Raw genomic sequence first — 18,160 nt, 5'->3', positions numbered from 1 at the left:
ATGAATCCGTTAAAGAATTCAGTTTAAAGAAATTAGCAGAAGGATTGGACTTTGCAATAAAGTTATTTTATGGATAATAATCTCCCAGTGGAGCGCTCCGGAAAATTCACGAGACAAATGGACATTTGTTTAGCTCCGTATTATGAACTTAATAAAAAATTGGCATAGTGGTAAGCAAGATCTTATTACTGACTTCTTGATAACTAAACCAACCGAGGTATGCAATTAGAATTATACTAATGATGTCCAAGAGATTTCAAGTGATGATGACGTCCGGCCACTCGTAAATAAAGAACATCTACGAAATGTTAGTTTTGAAGAGAGTGATGACGATTAAAATATACACTTCATTTTATTTTGCTTAACTTACATGAATTACCTGAATTCAATAAAAATATTTTTTTTGTTGGATATGTCATTGTTTATATAATCTTAAAAAAAAAAAAAGATTTCGGAACCTAACACTACTTTTTCTATGTGATCTGAGTCTCGCATAACGCGATTTATATAACGTGGCATTTTTGTGGAACCTAACATCCGCGTTATATGAGGGTTACCTGTATTTAGAAATTTATGTACATTTAATTATACAAATACAACATTTATTTTACAAATGATATTCTATCTTTTTCAATTTAGCTACTTGAATACAAATTCTACCCTACGGTTCTTCTTTATGAACTGGTCAATAACATCATCATAAAAAGTTGGTTGTAACTTAATTTTCCCAAGCAACACGCACACTTGTAAAGGCTGGCTGAAGCTCACTGGCTAGAGCTACTTTGACTGCGTATGGCCTTGTGTTTAAGACGACATGAAGGGAGCGGAAATGGTTATGCGCGCGCATGAAATCACAGTACCGCAGGGAGGACCTGGAAGCGCTTACAACCGAGCAAGCCAAGGTAGCTTTGACTAGACGAGCACGCATCGGCCTTCGGTACTCAACACAAAGCTCAATTATTGCCGCGCAAGCTTAAGACGTCTTCTGTCTACAAAAATAAAAGCCTAAATGGAATGCTTATAAATGTATGCATTTATTAACAAATAAATATTACTTCTTTTTCAATTAATGAACTTGCGCAGCAAGCATAGCAAGCATGGAGAATTCGCCACTAATAGGGACAACCGGATGTAATCCTAAATGTATCGGATAGAACCCTAAATGTACTGCACGCGGGGCTGATATGGGGCTCATGAAATTTAAAAATCCAATCTTCGGACATCCTCCACGTTTTGTTGGAAGATCTTAAATTAAGTTTCCCCTCTCTCTTTTCGGAAGTTAGAAAATAATTCTGTCAGTCATAGAATTTGAAAACGCAGGAACTATATTTCTAATCTAAAACGCGACAAAAATCATTAAGGAGTATATTGCAAGATCACTGCACGTGCTTTGCGTCAAAAAAATGGAATGGATGTCATTCGAACTACTAGACTTGTTTCATATATAATCAGCAAGAACATGAGGAAATGAAAGAACGAGCAGAGTATGTGGGAACGACTCCTCAGTGATAAAAGATTGGGTGTACTAACAATAGAAAAGTTCAAGAACTTAAGTTTCGGAGCTATTATTCTTCAGAACAGGTATTTGTGAAATCTGTGTGTGTGTGTGTGTGCGTGTGCGTGTGTGTGTGTGTGTGCGCGCGCGCGCGAGCGTGCTTATTCTTTGATATATTTGATTCTGCTTAAGGAAGCACCTCTGCAACTGAATAAAACATTTGCTGAAATAGTTGCCAGATTTATTTTTTGACCTAGAGCGTAACTGACATGTTAAATATAACCATATGAGAGCAGTTAATTAGAAATTAATAAATTATTATACACCTGCATCAATCCTAAGCGTGTCTTTTCACAGTGTTAACTCAATCACACAATTATTATATTTACAGAATCCCCCCTCTCTTTCCCAACACTGGTTAGATACACTTGTTTGCTTGTTAGGTCTGCTAGCAGGTTAAGGTGGATAAGAATTATCTTTCATGTTTCCATAGTTCAAATACCCTTCAAAAAGTTTGAAACTTCACACTTTGCTAATAGCAAGTTGCCGGGAGCCATCACGGAGCATCGAAAGCTGCACACAGTGGTGCATAGGTTTACGCCTACGTAGCTTTGTGTCAAAGTTTCTGATACCATAAATAATGCTAGACGGTCAGAAGAAAGATACCAGAAATGCTAAAAGAAAGAAAGAAAGAAAGACCATAATACATAACAGAAATGCTAGAAGAAAGACCGTAAGAGGTTTGATTCTAGTGACCGACTTCAGGAACTCTTTCCAGGTCTTTTATAGCCTGTTCCCAATTTAGTCGATCTCCGGCAAAAGCAAGTTTATTTCTTTCAAAGAAAGCCAGAAAAGAAACTCACTTTTTAACCCCGAAACTCAGAAAAATCGACCTTGAATTGACATTATTTCGGGAGAGGGGGAAATGAGGATTAAAAATACTTTCTCGCCTCCGATACCTTAAAATTCACCGATAGCCTGAGCTCAGATGTTGGTGATGGCTAAGGCAGATTCAATCGGTCTCCACCCTTAGCCAGATTTCCAAAAAGTTTGATGTTGCTAAAAGAACTCTACCCACTCCCTTAGAGGAATAAAAATGTATTAGACGATTCATTTTTTATGGTTTTGCTCAAAATTAAACGTTTCACAGGAAGTACAAAGAATATTATTTTTAATTCTGATAATTTTATAAATAATGCAATAATTTAGAAAGTACATATTGTATTATGTGTAATGTTTAAATTATTAAATCTTCGAACTTCCTTCATGTTGCAAATTCGAATAACAGCTGCATTTATAAAAACAACTTTACATATCTACAATTATAATATGGACGCTGCTAAGTGATCGAGTGACTCGGAATAACACATGTACTAGGAAAAAGATATACTTCGCTGGGGTGGCACCTGAAGGCTATCGCAGTGGAGTCCCGAACATTATATATAATATACTTACTGTCTGTCAATAGAAATGATAAGCTTAATTGGAGATAATTTAGCACTCAATGGATCTAGCTTGTTATTAAATGTTACGAATATACCTGGGTCAAATGGCAATCAATTCATAGTTATTATATAACGTTTTAACTCTGATGGAAGTGTCAGATTCATGCTTTTGCAAATCACTGTGCGATCGGCTCCAAGAAGTAGCTGATAGTCATTGACTAGTATAATAATGTGAATTTTTTAAGTTGAATTGATCCATTAAAAAGTGGGGTAAAAACACTTGTGCGTGTATATATATGACAATGAATAGTATGACTCCTTACGCAATGACTTAATTGAATAACATTTGTTTCTTTTCGTGGTGTAATTTAAGTAACCTTCCGTGACCTGCTTGACTATTATGATGTCATCAAGGAACTGATGACATCAAGTCGAGTCTCACATAAAACTTTTAATGGTTACTTATCACATCTAACAACATCACGTACATTTTACATTTAAGGTGCCGAGGCAACCGTTTATTGTGGGATTTATTTCGACTTTAATTCCACATGGCCTTTTCGTTCGTTATTATTCAATCATGTTTAGTTGAGTTGAGACGATCTTTCATTAATGTAAGTGTTTCTCTGAGCCTCAGGCAACAGTTGTTTGCGACGCAATAAAAGTAGTTAGTCACCACTTGAAGAAGTGAAATAATGGAAACTCAACTTCAGGAAGTGCATTAGTTCAAAATGTATAATTGTTTTAAGGCTACCTGAAAACAATGACGTCTCCTTTAATCGCAGTTTTCAAATAAATGTCTAAGAAAGTAATGACGTCAGTACGATATTGTTCCTCTCTCCCTTTGATAGGCCTACTGAGCTCACCTCCTATTTCGAGTTAAGCATGCCACTGACGTAATGAAATGAAAGATAATAATGGAAGTTGCTATCAAAGAAATTAACGTTTAAGGAAATGAAATAAAATCATTCTTCCAGTCTGTCCTAGGCTTGTTGTAAGTTGTCAATCGAAAACAGTATTCATCGCAAAAGATCACCAAGAAATTTTTAAGGAACAAGGAGAGAGAATGCAAAGAAACTTAAAAAAAAATCCTTTCATTTTATCGCAATAAGTCAAAGAGACACTGTTTCCTATGATTATAAGATCTTTTTATTATGATAACTTTATAGTCTCAAAAACCGTATTAAAGAAATTGAATTAAAAACTTCGAAAGTGAAGTCTTGCATTGTCTTCTTATAATAATTGCCTCAGTAACAAAGTTAAAAGAACAGAGGGACGGTGCGCTCTTCAACTGGAAAAGACCTGAGTTCGATTCTCATCATGATGAGAGGAATCTTTACGTGAATTTTCTTTTTTTTTTTTTTTTTTCATTTGAAGTGGATTAACCAACCTTCTAAGCAAGTAATAGGGATCTTTCCTCTGCATACAAGCAAACCAGTCAAAGAACACACTTCATTAACAGGAAAAATACAATTAATAGGCGAAAGATGGCGTAGCGTGTAAATGTAAATGGTAGAATATGTAGTGAATGCCGTGGTGTAGAAGGTGGACTATGTAGTATGTAGTGGTATAGAGTGTCCTCCAGGGGATGAGCCCACTACATGGGGATGTAACGTAATAATAATAATAATGTGAATTTTTTGTTTGTCAAAAAAGTGCATTGAAAAATCTGCTATCCTAAATTAATAAACTAAAATCAAATTCGTATTCTGACCAGTTTTTCTCCACCTGTTGTGTTTGAATTTTTTATTAGCTGATAGAGTATTAACAAGTACAGTAATGATAAGAAAATTAGATATGTTTCTTTAAAAAAATGAGAACATTTCCCCACTCCCACACTCTGAGGTAAATAGCCTGTGGACTTTTCTTTTTGGCAAAATTTTATACAACCATCTAAATTATCACAAACAGCCTTAACTTTTAACTTCTGAAGAATTCTTAATTATACAAACAAGAGTTATTTGCGCAATTAGAAGTTAAAATATCACTAGACTTTGAACTTTTCTTTCCTAAAATAGAAGTAGATTTGCACACAAACGCATCACTAGTAAATAAAATGATGCGTTGTTTTATTCACAACGGGGAGAAAATACTGTACACGCGTGTACGCTTAAATAAATTCGGTTAAAAAGCACACGTTCATGTGTGCTTGCAATGTACATTCATTTCTATAATTATTTACACTAGCTTTACGTAACTTCATTTCTATCTCAAGATCTTGATTTCGAAACAGGAATATCATGAAATAAATATAATAGTAAAGTAATTTTAGTAAAGTAAAAATCCATTATTCATAACCAAGAAAAGGTAAAGGCAGTCGCATTGAAAAACTGAAGTTGAAGCTTCAATTTATATTCATAATTAACCCGTTCGATTTTCTAAGTCTAAATAGCAAGTCTATCAAGTAAATCTGCAGGCATTGCGATTTAGTATTTCAAGAGAATGCCTCGTTCCGTCAAAGTAATATAGCAACCAAATACATCTATATGTTTGCGAGTAACACAGAGGAAAACTCGGAACCTTTCCGAAAGAAGAATATCGCAATCGATCCAGATTAAAGAAATTCAGCCTGAATAAACTTACTCGGGACAGTGACACAGCGGAAAAATCGAAAACATCTACAGTCTACTTTCCACACAAGTAGAATATCGCAGTCCATTCAGATATAGACATATGGTGGTGGAAAATACATCATTTTTGCTTATTTACTAATTCGATACAAATCGTTTTATTTATGTATGGAATCTATCCTTAGATTATACATTTCAACATTATGCATAACTCAATATTTATTTTAGTCGTACAACGAAGTATATCAAACAATCCTGAATGGCATGTAATGAAAAATGTTTAATCCCAAACCATTCATATTTCAAAAATGATTAATTTATTAATGTTCTTAACTTGGAGATCAAGAAGGTACGCCTGCTTTCAATTTTCTTTAAAATTTTAAAGAAAATTTTAAACCCTAAGAAGCTTAATAGTTTCTTTAAGGAGTTCTTGGAAATGTTAATAATAACAATAATAATTCATATTCACGAATTTAGGGACACAAAATACACGTGTTGAAATGATTATTTTACTTGTTATTAATAAAATAACACTTGACGTCTCGACCCCTGTATTGAGGTCACCATCAGAAAGATACATGTGTATAGGAAACCAAGCTAAATGCTCTTGCACTCTATAAAGGTAAATTAAATCTATGTTGTTAATTAAGATAACTTGTTCGGAAATATTTACTGCGTTGTTTTGGGTGTAGATAGGTTTAAAGAGATCATTACAGTTTTTCGGAAGATGAATACCGGCATGATGGTTGTTGTTGCGAAGAATGTTTTTGATTTCAGTGGTGATTAATGAGTTTTAGATTTTGTGAATCTTCTTTGATAGCGGAATACAAGGTAAGACTTTGACTTTTGATGCAATTTTCCGGCCCTTTCCCGTTCTCTTCGCCATTATAAATATTTCTCAGGTAAGCATATTTGAATACTTTTAAACATGAACAGTTTAAGTCCCGACGACTTTGTCCAATCTCTGGATAAGAAACTGGCGCTCGACCTCCTCAAAAAACTGTTGAAGAAATTTGAGGTAGAGTGGCTAGGGTTTCTAAACCTATATTCAGCGACAGATAACTCCACAGAAGGGGACAACTCAACACCAGGGGAAGAAGGGAAGATGAACCTGATAATCTCTGCTCCCACACCAAAAGACGATACAGAAACCCATGCTCGAAAAAAGTGTAAAACAGCGGAGACTCAGGTAAACGAGGGGATGGAAGAAGATGCCCTCAACACTGACCTCCCCACACCCAACAATGAAAAAGTTCTTCCAGTTGTATACAACGGGAAAAAGAACGATGGACGGCCCTCAGGCCTATTATGCAAAATCACCAAATTGCCTATTCATGGACAAAAAAACGTAGACGACGAAGTTAAAATCCAGCCTGCTACGGTAGGCGACTACAGACACCTCACAAAAACCATGGATGAGTTAGATATTAAATATCATACTTACTCACTGAAGTCGGAGAAAAACTTAAAAGTTGTACTCAGGAGAGTAACAGAAAACATCTGCACAGATGAAATAACTGAAGACCTCCGCCTCCACGATCTCCCGCCTGTCAAGGTCAGCAGAATGTTACGGGCCGACAGGAGTCCAATGCCCCTAGTACTCGTAGAGATACCTAACACACAAGAACATATACAACATAACAACGATCTGTGGTCTGAAAATCACACTGAACCAATAAGGAAAAGAGCCTCGTCGGGCCAGTGCCACAGATATCAGAAGTACGGACACGCACAGAAACTCTGCAGAGCAGACTACAAATGCCTCAAATGTGGGCAAACCAACCCCACAGCAACCTGCTGAAAACCCAGGACCTCACCAACCAAATGCGCGAACTGCGGGACCCCCCCCCCCACCCGGCAAACTACAGAGGCTGCAGTCACTACCCTAAGAATAAAACAGACAACAAAAGGAAACAGATCTCTCAACCCTGCCCACAGGCACCAGAGTCGACGGCTCCCCCAGTTACCTGACACCCAATAAAAGACAACAAAATACCAGCTCTCACAAATGGAAAATACCAACAGTCTGGAAAGCCACCGTCGAAGCAGGACATACGCCGAAGTAGCCCGTCCATCCAATGATATCCAGCAGGACCAAATTCTTCCAAACATGACAACAGTCATCACAGCCTCATTGGCAAACATGCTTCAAGACTTCAGTAAGTCAAACCCTTCACCAAACTCCACAAAAAGATTTCTAAAAAAAACTCAAACCATCTTGTTAATGAATAAAACTAGATTACTCCCAGACTCACTACAGATCGCCGCTTGGAACGTCAATGGCCTAAAAAACAAGACACTGGAGCTTCAAGAATTCTCTCACAGATACAACCCTGACATCATCCTAATTAATGAAACTCATCTAAGACCTGCAGACAATCCAAAACTGAGAGGCTACACACTGTATAGAAATGACGACTGGACTACAGAGGCGGTGGTACAGCCATATTTATCAGGAACTGCATCAGGCACAATGGAATACCCCCCCCCCCCCCAACCTAGAACTCACCGGTGTCGAAGTCCACACAAACCCAACTAGAAGACTTAAAATCTACGCCGCCTACAACTTCCCTGATATCCTGCTATTTTCTGACTTGGATGCTGTACTGGGCATAAATGAATCCATCATCGTCGCTGGGGACTTAAACTCCAAACATCCCTCCTGGAACAGCAGTACTACAAATAAAAATGGCCGTATCCTCTTCAGCTACACAGGATTAAACAACGCCGTCGTAACAGGACCCAACGAACCAACCCACCACAGCCCAACTGGCACAGCCGACATCCTAGACATCGCCATCCTACACAACATCAAATACCAGTACAGCATTCAAGCACTGAACGAATTATCATCAGACCACAACCTAATCCTACTTCACTTAGAGAACAAAGACCAGTCACCTCCCCCTCCCAAACCTCCATTGTCTGGGAGAAACTTAGGAAAGTGCTACCAGAACACATTAGTCCGGTTACCCATATAAAAGCCAAGGAAGAAATAGACACGGCAATAAAAAACCTCACCAATCAAATCAATAAAGCCATAACAGCAGCCACAGTATTCAAGATTACCCACAAACAAAACCGTCTACCGGAAGAAATCATGGACTTAATAAGGGAAAAAACAGACAAAGAAAAAGATACCACAACACACGTGCTCCCCAGGACAAAACAGCCTTCAACAGATTGAACAAATCTGTCCGAGCTCTCCAGAACCACAGGAATCAACAATGGGACAACAAGCTCACCTCCATCTCAACAGCAGATCATCCCATATGGAAATTCCTAAACAACCTCAGGAACAAGCGCAAGTCCCTCCCCCCCCCTCCAAGCAGAACAGCACCTTGCATACACAGATGCTGACAAAGCCGAAGCCATAGGAAGTAACCTAGAGAAACAATGCAGTCCTGCATATGAGAACCTCAACATCAGCCATGTATACAAGATCCATCGTAAAGTCAGGTCCACAGTAAATCGTCCCGATGACAATCCAAGCCCTATAATGCCTACCTCTCCTACCGAAATAATCGGCATCATCAACCATCTCAAGATCAAAAAAGTCCCAGGTCCCGACGGCATCACTAACAAAGTCATCAAGGCACTACCACGCAAAGCCATAGCACATCTGGCAAACATCATAAACTCCATCCTCAAATGGCAGCACTTCCCCGAGTCATGGAAAATAGCTGACATCATCCCAATTCACAAATCAGGCAAAGACCCACACCTACCTGAAATTTACCGTCCCATCAGCCTGCTATCCAACTTAGGGAAAATAGCAGAGCAAATCATCCTCATCAGACTCCAAGATCATGTCAACCAACTAAATATCATTCCACAAGAACAATTTGGCTTTCAAAATCACAGCACCACCCAACAGATCCATAGATTGGTAGAATACATCACCACAGGATTTAATTGGAATCAGCACACTGGAGCCGTCTTCCTAGACATCTCAAAGGCCTTCGATAAGATCTGGCACCAAGGCCACAAACTTATCATCGCAAACCTTCCACTAACATGATACATTTGATTAAATCATACCTCTCAAACAGGAGGATGCAAGTCAAAATCAATGAAACAGTCTCAACCCAATGGAAAATCCTCGCTGGAGTTTCTCAAGGATCACTGCTAGCCCCGATCCTGTGAAACATCTATATGGCAGACATCCCTCAAAATCCTGTCACATCCACCATCGCCCTTTATGCAGATGACACGGCTATACTAGCCAGATCTCGCCAACCACATCTCGTAACCAAACAACTACAATACACCATCCTGAATCTAGAAAAATGGTTTACAGACTGGCGACTACAATTAAACACCCAGAAAAGCACGATACTCTTCACAAGACGCGTATCCCCCAAAGGAGACATCACCCTGTTCAACTCTAAAATTCCCTGGAAAATTGAAACAAAATACCTCGGAATACTTCTCGATAAACGATTATGCTTCAACAGCCACATTAAGAGCACATGTACCAAAGCTTCAAAGTTATCGTCCAGCTATACCCCTTGATCAACAGACACATCAAACTAAGCTCAAGAAATAAAATTCTACTCTACAAGACAGTGATCCGCCCCACAATTATATACGCCTCCCCAGCCTGGAGCCATACCTCCAAGACAAACATACTCAAGCTACAAAGACTACAGAACAAGTGCCTGCAAATGATACTGGACGCCCCGTGGTTCATCAGGAACGCCCAGATCCACCGGGACATAAATATCCCCGACCTCTCTCCACTACTACGCTCCTTAGCAGAAAAATTCTTTATGAAGACATCTACACATCCAAACCAACTGATACAACAAGCCGGAAACTATGACGGTAATGACCACTGGAAACATAAAAGACCGAAAGCCATCCTAACACTCAACGACGTATTATAAAAAGCGTCAAGCTTCACTCTCTGCGCCCTATAAATCCTGCGTCCTCCTTTGTTAATTAATATTTTTCTTAGCCTGACCTCTAGTGATAAAAAATAAATGAATAAAATTAATAAAATAAATAAAAAATAAAATAAATAAAAATTTAAAAAATTAATAAATAAAATAAATAAAAAACTACAATAAACTCTGCTAAAGTCCTCATGTACTAAGATTCTTCTGGACTTATACAATTCAAGTTGCTATTGAATGTTATGGAGGGGTAAAAAAAAAAAAACACCACCAATTCTTCTTGTATTGAGATATTTGTATCTTTCGCTTGTTCTGGTTGCTATAAAGGTTGTAAATGGGTCCTCCACATTCTTGGAATGGTTAGGCTATCATTTTTGTTCAGATTTGGATTATGTTTGAACATTTCATATGATTCTTTAAATTTCCTCTCGAACCCGGTTTTGGTGCGGTGTGGGGACCTGGTACCTTTCCAATCAATTCTATGGAATGTTTGGAGTGCGTGGTCAGAAAGGCTTGGTTTTTTCAAAATGGAGCTATCTAATGTGTCGTTTGTGTTCGTCCTTGCTAATTGGGATGGTTTGTCCTGTTTTCCCTGTGTATGGTAGGTTACATGTGCATTGTATTTCGTAAACCCCTGGGTGGGCTAAGTATGGAAGAGAATCTTTGGAAGAACTGAGTAGGTGTCTTAATTTTGTCGGGGGTTTAAAGGTGGTTTTGATGTTGTATTTGTGTAGTGTTCTGTCTATTTTTTCGAAAAACCCTCTCAAATAAGGTATGGCAATAGCATTCTGGAAATCTTTTTTTGTTTTTACTGGTATCTCTGTAAAGGATCTTGTGAATAGTTTTTTTTTACTGTATCCATTTTTTCTGAATGTATGGCTGATGATCTCGTATTCCTGGTTTAGAGCTTGTTCATTTGAACAAATAGTTTGAGTTCTGTGTTTAAGGGTGCTTATGATCCCTAGTTTTGTGTTGGGTGGTGATAAGAATTTTTGTGTATGTACTGGCCTGTGCAAGAGCTTGGTTTCCTATACACATGTATCTTTCTGATGATGACCTCAGTACAGGGGTCGAAACGTCAAGTGTTATTTTATTAATAATAAGTAAAATAATCATTTCAACACATGTGTTTTGTGTCCCTAAATTCGTAAATATGAATGCTAATCACCGTGTAACCTTAAAAGAAATAATAATAATAATAATAATAATAATACCATTTTAATTATTATTAAAAATTTATTATTATTATGCTAACATATGGGAGTATCCATAATACCAATGCAATATTGAAATTTGAATCCGATATAAGGTACTGAATAATAATAGCTCTGATATATAAAGTACAAGGTGGAGGGTGGGGAAGGATGAGCTGCTATACTTCTTGTCATTCTCTATTTGTGAAATGAATTTGCTCTTTCTTTGGTAGTGGAAATGCATAATGTGAATAAACAAATATAGAAACGAGAACAAAATTATTATCGTAATATTTGTACAGTATCTCATATTTTCACTTCTAAAAGATAGGGTTTCTGGGTGAGAAAAAGAACACCCCTCCATGCAATTCTGCGCTGTGGTTTTCAGGGATCCTTCAGCTATGCATCTGAGTAGGTATCACTGTCAATAATGATCCAAGTTGTATTTTACGGCAGTTACTGATGATTAGTTACAAGCAATAAGAAATAGTTTATTGCTTGTATCGCAGTCTTGATATATTTGCGTATTCAATTAGAACTAGCCTATACATAAATTGTAAGCAATCACATAAGTACGAATTTTATGCAACTTACAATAAGCATTTCGTTGGATCGTGTGTGTGTGTGTGTGTGTGTGTGTGTGTGTGTGTGTCACAGATGAACGTAGCCAACGTATGTGGTCTGCATTTTGTTTGAACTATAAAATCAACATTACCATATAAGGACAGAGAGCTATCTTTGGAAGGATTTCGTCTGCATATTACGTGTTATCAAATTTATGATGTTATTAATATATTACAATTATATCTTCACATAAATATTATATATATCATGAATGTAAATTAATAGTTAAATCTAAGCTTTCTTGCAATCAGATTCTGACATTATTTGTACCATACTGTTTTTACTTATGTCTCTTCCCCCCCCCTAACGGTACCTTCCATAAAGGTGCAATTCTTTCCAAAGCACTTATTGATATGCATTTATTAATGGATACGTTTAAATTTATCTGGTAATACAGTAAGATCTTATCATCTACATCACATTACAAACAGTACCATTTATAAATGTGATATAGACCACTAAGGTCAAGTTCAGTTTGCTAAAAGTCAAGGCTCACATTCGTTTCACACGCAGCAAGAGCGTGAACAACTTTAGATGTCCAGTCTGCAAATATTCTACATACATTTATCGTTCGAAGCTGGCGAAAGATGTTATCTGAGAGAGAGAGACATCATTCGACTGTTAACCTTTGTACATTTTGCTAAGGTCCAAAGAACGATTTCATTATCAATTTCTTATATTTCAATGTCACTTTATAAAAACTAATTCTTACTGCTTCAGTGCGCCTTGGCTATCAAGAGTCACGGCAACGAATCTTAAGTCAAATATGCTGGAGCAAGTCACGGAATACTCTTACTGCAAAAATAGGTATGGCCAAAATTCTACCAGCTTTAACTGCGGTTCAAAATCGAATATTACGACCCCTCCCACACACACACACACATACTCACACACTTTTATATGACACACACACACAAGCGTTACATCCAATGAATAATAATAATAATAATAATTAGAACACTTTGCAAATAGAAAAAAGCCTCCCCTCCAAAAAAAAAAAAAAAAAAAAAGCACCATTTTTCTTCTCGCACTCCGCAGACACTTCTACCGATAACATTGTTCAATCGATTTTGAACAAAGGTACCAGTAATTTTTAAAAATGATGCGAGTAGTAAAGCAGCCACTTCTAAATTGTAGCCAACCTCATATTTCTTCATTACTTTTCTCAAGTAAGCCAAGTACTGGAAAAAAATAGAAATTTTGCACTACAATTTCCTGAGATCTTTCAAGACGTGGACTATTGCTCGATCGCAATTAACAGCGTTATTCCCAGCTAAAAAATCACGGAATATGTCTTAGAATGTCGGTGCTTAAGAATTAGTTTCGTGGAGCTTTTGTTTCACGAAGGCCACCATGCCGTGTGATTTTTTAGCTGGGAATAAAAGTGCTAGTTGGCAAATGGAACAATGCTTATTTTGAATATTTACCTACAGGAAAAAGAAATGTATAGTCAGCGATTCACATGTGACATCATTTTGACGCCGTATGGTCAATCCCGTACATCATTGGATGTGGGAAGTGAAGCTTTCTATCAGAAGTGGTAGTAGTAGAACAATCACAAACACCCATGCCCCTGGCAGGATTCGAACAGGCAGCGACTTGGACGAAGAGCGGATACGCTAACTTCTCAGCCAACGAGGCCGTTAAGAAATGCATATTTGAACTTAAACCTTAAGACAGGAACAAGTCATATATGATCTAACTCCAAAACAGTATGATAATTACGATGACGATGTTTTCAAAGGAATTAAGCACATCGATGACATTTTAACATTAACACCAAAGAAGATATATTTAAATTTTATTAACTGACACCAATGCTCTACATCAGACTTTATATATTTATATATAAAGTCTGATGTATATATTTATATATAAAGTCGGATGCAGTCTTCATCGTTAGATATCGCAAAGTTTTAAGAACTTTCTTTAATTTGAAACTCATAATCCATTAGTACCATGGAATCTTACTTAGTCTATATGCTGTCAGCAGACCATGGCATTCTTTCATCCATTAATTAAAGATTTGTCATAATATTAAACGATGCTACTATTTTTTCTTTCGTTAGTACTAATACTGTAATTATTAACTTAATATAAAATTAAACCATGCACCACAAACCAACTTTTTTTTTTTTTTTTTTTTGTGCCGCTTCAGATCGCTAACAAGAAAACTGCTTATGCTACATCACTGAATGAAAATCATCTCTTCCCTACATCAAAGATGAAGTTCAACTGATGTTTAATAAGGCTAAATTAACTTCTTAAATTACCAAACATGTCTTAAAATCCTACGATATCCATATGAGATCAGCTAACTCATCTTCATTTGAAAAAAGTCCATATAAAGATTCCGCTCGTTATGACGAGAATCGAACTCAGGGGTCTTTTCCAATCGAAGGGCATATCCGATAATTCTTTCAAGAAAGCTTAAGATGAAAATCATTATAAGTGTATTTTTTTTGCTTTTAATGGAGACTACTTAAAGTCTTAGTGATAAAAACTGGTCAATCGAAGGAAAATTGAAATTAGTCCATCAGTTTAATAAGAAAAGGCATTGCCAAAATCACTAAAATCCGTTCGGCTGGTTCAAGAAGAGGAAACTATATAGACAGAAGAATAGATAGATAAGATGTGTCTACCTTAAGTGGTTTCTTAATTATGGATTTTGCGATAAAAGAATTACTATACATTTATGTAGAATAATGATGAGTAATCCGTGAGTTGTGGGTTGCTTAACCATCTAGATCTGAGAACAAATTTCGCAAAAGAAATACTGAAACAATAATATTTCCAAAATTTGTCAGTAGTATTTATAATTACTGAAATTCAATTTATATTTGAATTTAATTGAAATTCAATTTATATATTTGAAAGTTTAAAAGTTCAATAACTCAACATACAAACAGAGCTCTTGTCTAGCCATGAGCAGTTCTGGTTTTCCCGTTTTAGCAAATCTTTATATGGAAACATTTGAAAGAAAGGTCCTGAATTATGGAAAAAGGTATGTCGATGACATATTCTTAGTCTGGAACCATGGACTACCGTTTGACTTTTGGACTTTTTAATTTCCATGAGTACCTCAATAGCCAACATCGTAAGATAAAATTTACCTACGAGTCAGAATCTAATGGTTCACTCTCATTTTTGGATCTTCGACTAACTAAGGAATATATGAATAAACATGCAGACAGATATCTGCATGTCTCTTCCCACTATTACAGCTTCAAAATTAGGCATTATTTTAGCAGTAGGAGCAAGAATCCACTACCTCATTAGTAACAATGATGATGAGCTAATTAAGAGACTTCAATTTCTAAAAAAACACCTTTCTATAAAATGGCTGTAATGAACGCATTGTCTCAAGACTTTTTAATTAACAAACCATTCGAGGCGCTTCCAATGATCAAAGGTTTTATTAATCCTCCATATATTACTTATATTTCAATAAAACTCGCAAAAATCCTTAGAGAACATAAAATCAAAACTCTATTAGGGTGATATCACTATTCCGATCCATAAAACTCAACATGGTCCCTAAAATATCCAGGTGTTTACCGACTATGATGCGAGTGCAGGACATCATACTATGGATAAATAGAAAGATCTATTGAGCAGTACGTTTAGGCAGTAGCGTAGCTTGGGGGGGAGGCAGTCCTCTCCGGGCGGCACTTTGAACCTTTTTGAACTTTTGCAGTTAATTCTAAAATAGTCTGGAGAACTCATTTCCAAAGATTGTAATACTGCGAATTTTCTTCACAATTGCTGTAAGTGTTGCTAGTTGTGAGAGGAGTTTTTCTAAATGAAATTTGATTAAGAATTACCTACATTACTATGAAATAGACTTCACCAATGTCATCGACGATTTTGCTAACAGAAAAGCAAGAAAACTAATATTTTAGAATGTGAAATTAAAGTTCTACTTCAAAAATAAACATAGTGTTTTAATTTATTTCCCTATTCGTCGTTTTGACTTTTTGTAGTATTTTTGGTGTGTATTGAGAGGGACGACAAACTAAGGGACCGCCTCGGGCGGCAACAGCTCTAGCTATGCCACTGCGTTTAGGAACATATCAGAAATATTGAATACCAAAGAAACGAGACTATAATACCGAGAATAAAAAGAATAAAGTTTAATGCTGAGATACTACTAGTTTCGGTCTTTTATATTAGTTCCGTTAATGTAATTTTATTATGTCTCTGTTATTTTACATAATTCTTTGTCTTCGATACCTGAAGAAGTTGAATTTTGTTCAATGAAACTAGTAGCATCTCAGCATTAAACTTTATTCTTTTTATTCTCGCTATTATAGTCATTCAAACTAATTTTTTCATCACATTATCTACCGAGTAAATATATATATATCGCCGAGGTAAAACACGTCTCGCTTTTTCCTCAGTCCATCCACGGTACAAAATGTACTATAGGCTTGCAAATAACCTTTTTTCCCAGTACATTTTACACTTGAAATCAAGCGGACTGTATTTAGACTGGAGCGCCATATCATATAAAAATAATAAATAATGTGATTAAGCAAGTTACGAATCGTACATCGTCTATATGCTATCATGAGACCATGGTGCTGTTCCATCTATTTAATTAAAATAAGTCATACGATTATGCATTGTCCCTATTTTTCCTTCTCTTAATACTAATAATTATTAACTTTAAAATATTTTTAAAATTAATAGATTATGTGTTTTTAATTTTTTTTTCCCAGCACATTTTACACTTTAAATCAAGTGGACTTTATTTAGACTGAAGCATATTATCATATAAAAATAATAATAATAAATAAAAATAAACGTTTTTGTTACTTTGTATAGGAGATCGAAATCTCAGTTTATATGCTATCACAGGTACGATTCTGTCCATTTCATTAAAAACGAAAGTCATAAAATTAATAGATTATGAATTCATTATTCATATTTTTCCTTACTTAAAATTTAAAATCAAAAGAATTTGTGTAGAGAGGTGGACTTATTCTTCCGTTTATCTATTTAGACTATATTTAGAATGGAGCACCAAGTAGGCTTGTCTCATCGTATAAAAAAATAAAAATAAAAATAAAAATAAACGTTTTTTGTTCCGATTTGTATATGGAACCGGAAAGGCTTGGCTTTCAAAGAGGTCTTCGGTTGCAGCTTCGTATTTAAATGATAAAATATTAATAATTTATTTGTAGGACGTTTTTCTTCATCACCGTTATGAAATTGTCTCTCTTACTCAAGGATAATCATAAGTGAAGTAAGCATATCATTACTGTATAGCAGTGTTACTCAAAGTGTGGTACGCGTACCCCTGGGGGTACGCGAAAGGTCGTTAGGGGGTACGTTGCAATTTTCGGCTATGCATAATTATAGGAGTCATTATATTTTTCAACAAACAGTGCAATTAGAAACAACCGGGATAAAACGGCACTAACTAATGAATCCCATCCCCTCTCCAACAGAAACTGCTCTATAGACCAAGCAAAACCATATGTTGCCGGTGGAACATATGGTTTTGCTTGATACCGCCCCCATCGTTAAAGTGTTAAAACTAAGAAATATATCGTGAATGTGTTTCAGATATTATGGAATTAGGTTGAAGGGAATTAGCATTTGAACTCAACTGCTGAAATGCTAATTTGTCTTTGGTTCGCGCGATCTTTTGTTAATACCGCACCAATCATATGCAGTCTACGTATCTCAAGTCTTGTAAATTACTGGTAATTTTTGCTGGAAATAATGGGAAAGAAGATGACGCTATTTGGGTAGATGACTTTGACGATGCACACAAAGAAACTGTTCTCGATGTCAAAAGTAGTGACAGCGAGTAGGAGCTTCTTGGTAAGTCGCACCATTTTCAGTTTTTTTCTGAAAACTTTAGTTTCCGAAAATTCCCGCACATATCTCGCAACACGATTTTTTAGCTTTAATTTTGGGAAAAAAG

This window comes from Typopeltis vanoorti, chromosome 5 (assembly GCF_054136105.1).
Source record: "Typopeltis vanoorti isolate ZY-2024b chromosome 5, IOZ_Tvanoo_1.0, whole genome shotgun sequence".
Classification (NCBI taxonomy): Eukaryota; Metazoa; Arthropoda; class Arachnida; order Uropygi; family Thelyphonidae; genus Typopeltis; species Typopeltis vanoorti.
This window is presented reverse-complemented; position numbering follows the sequence as displayed.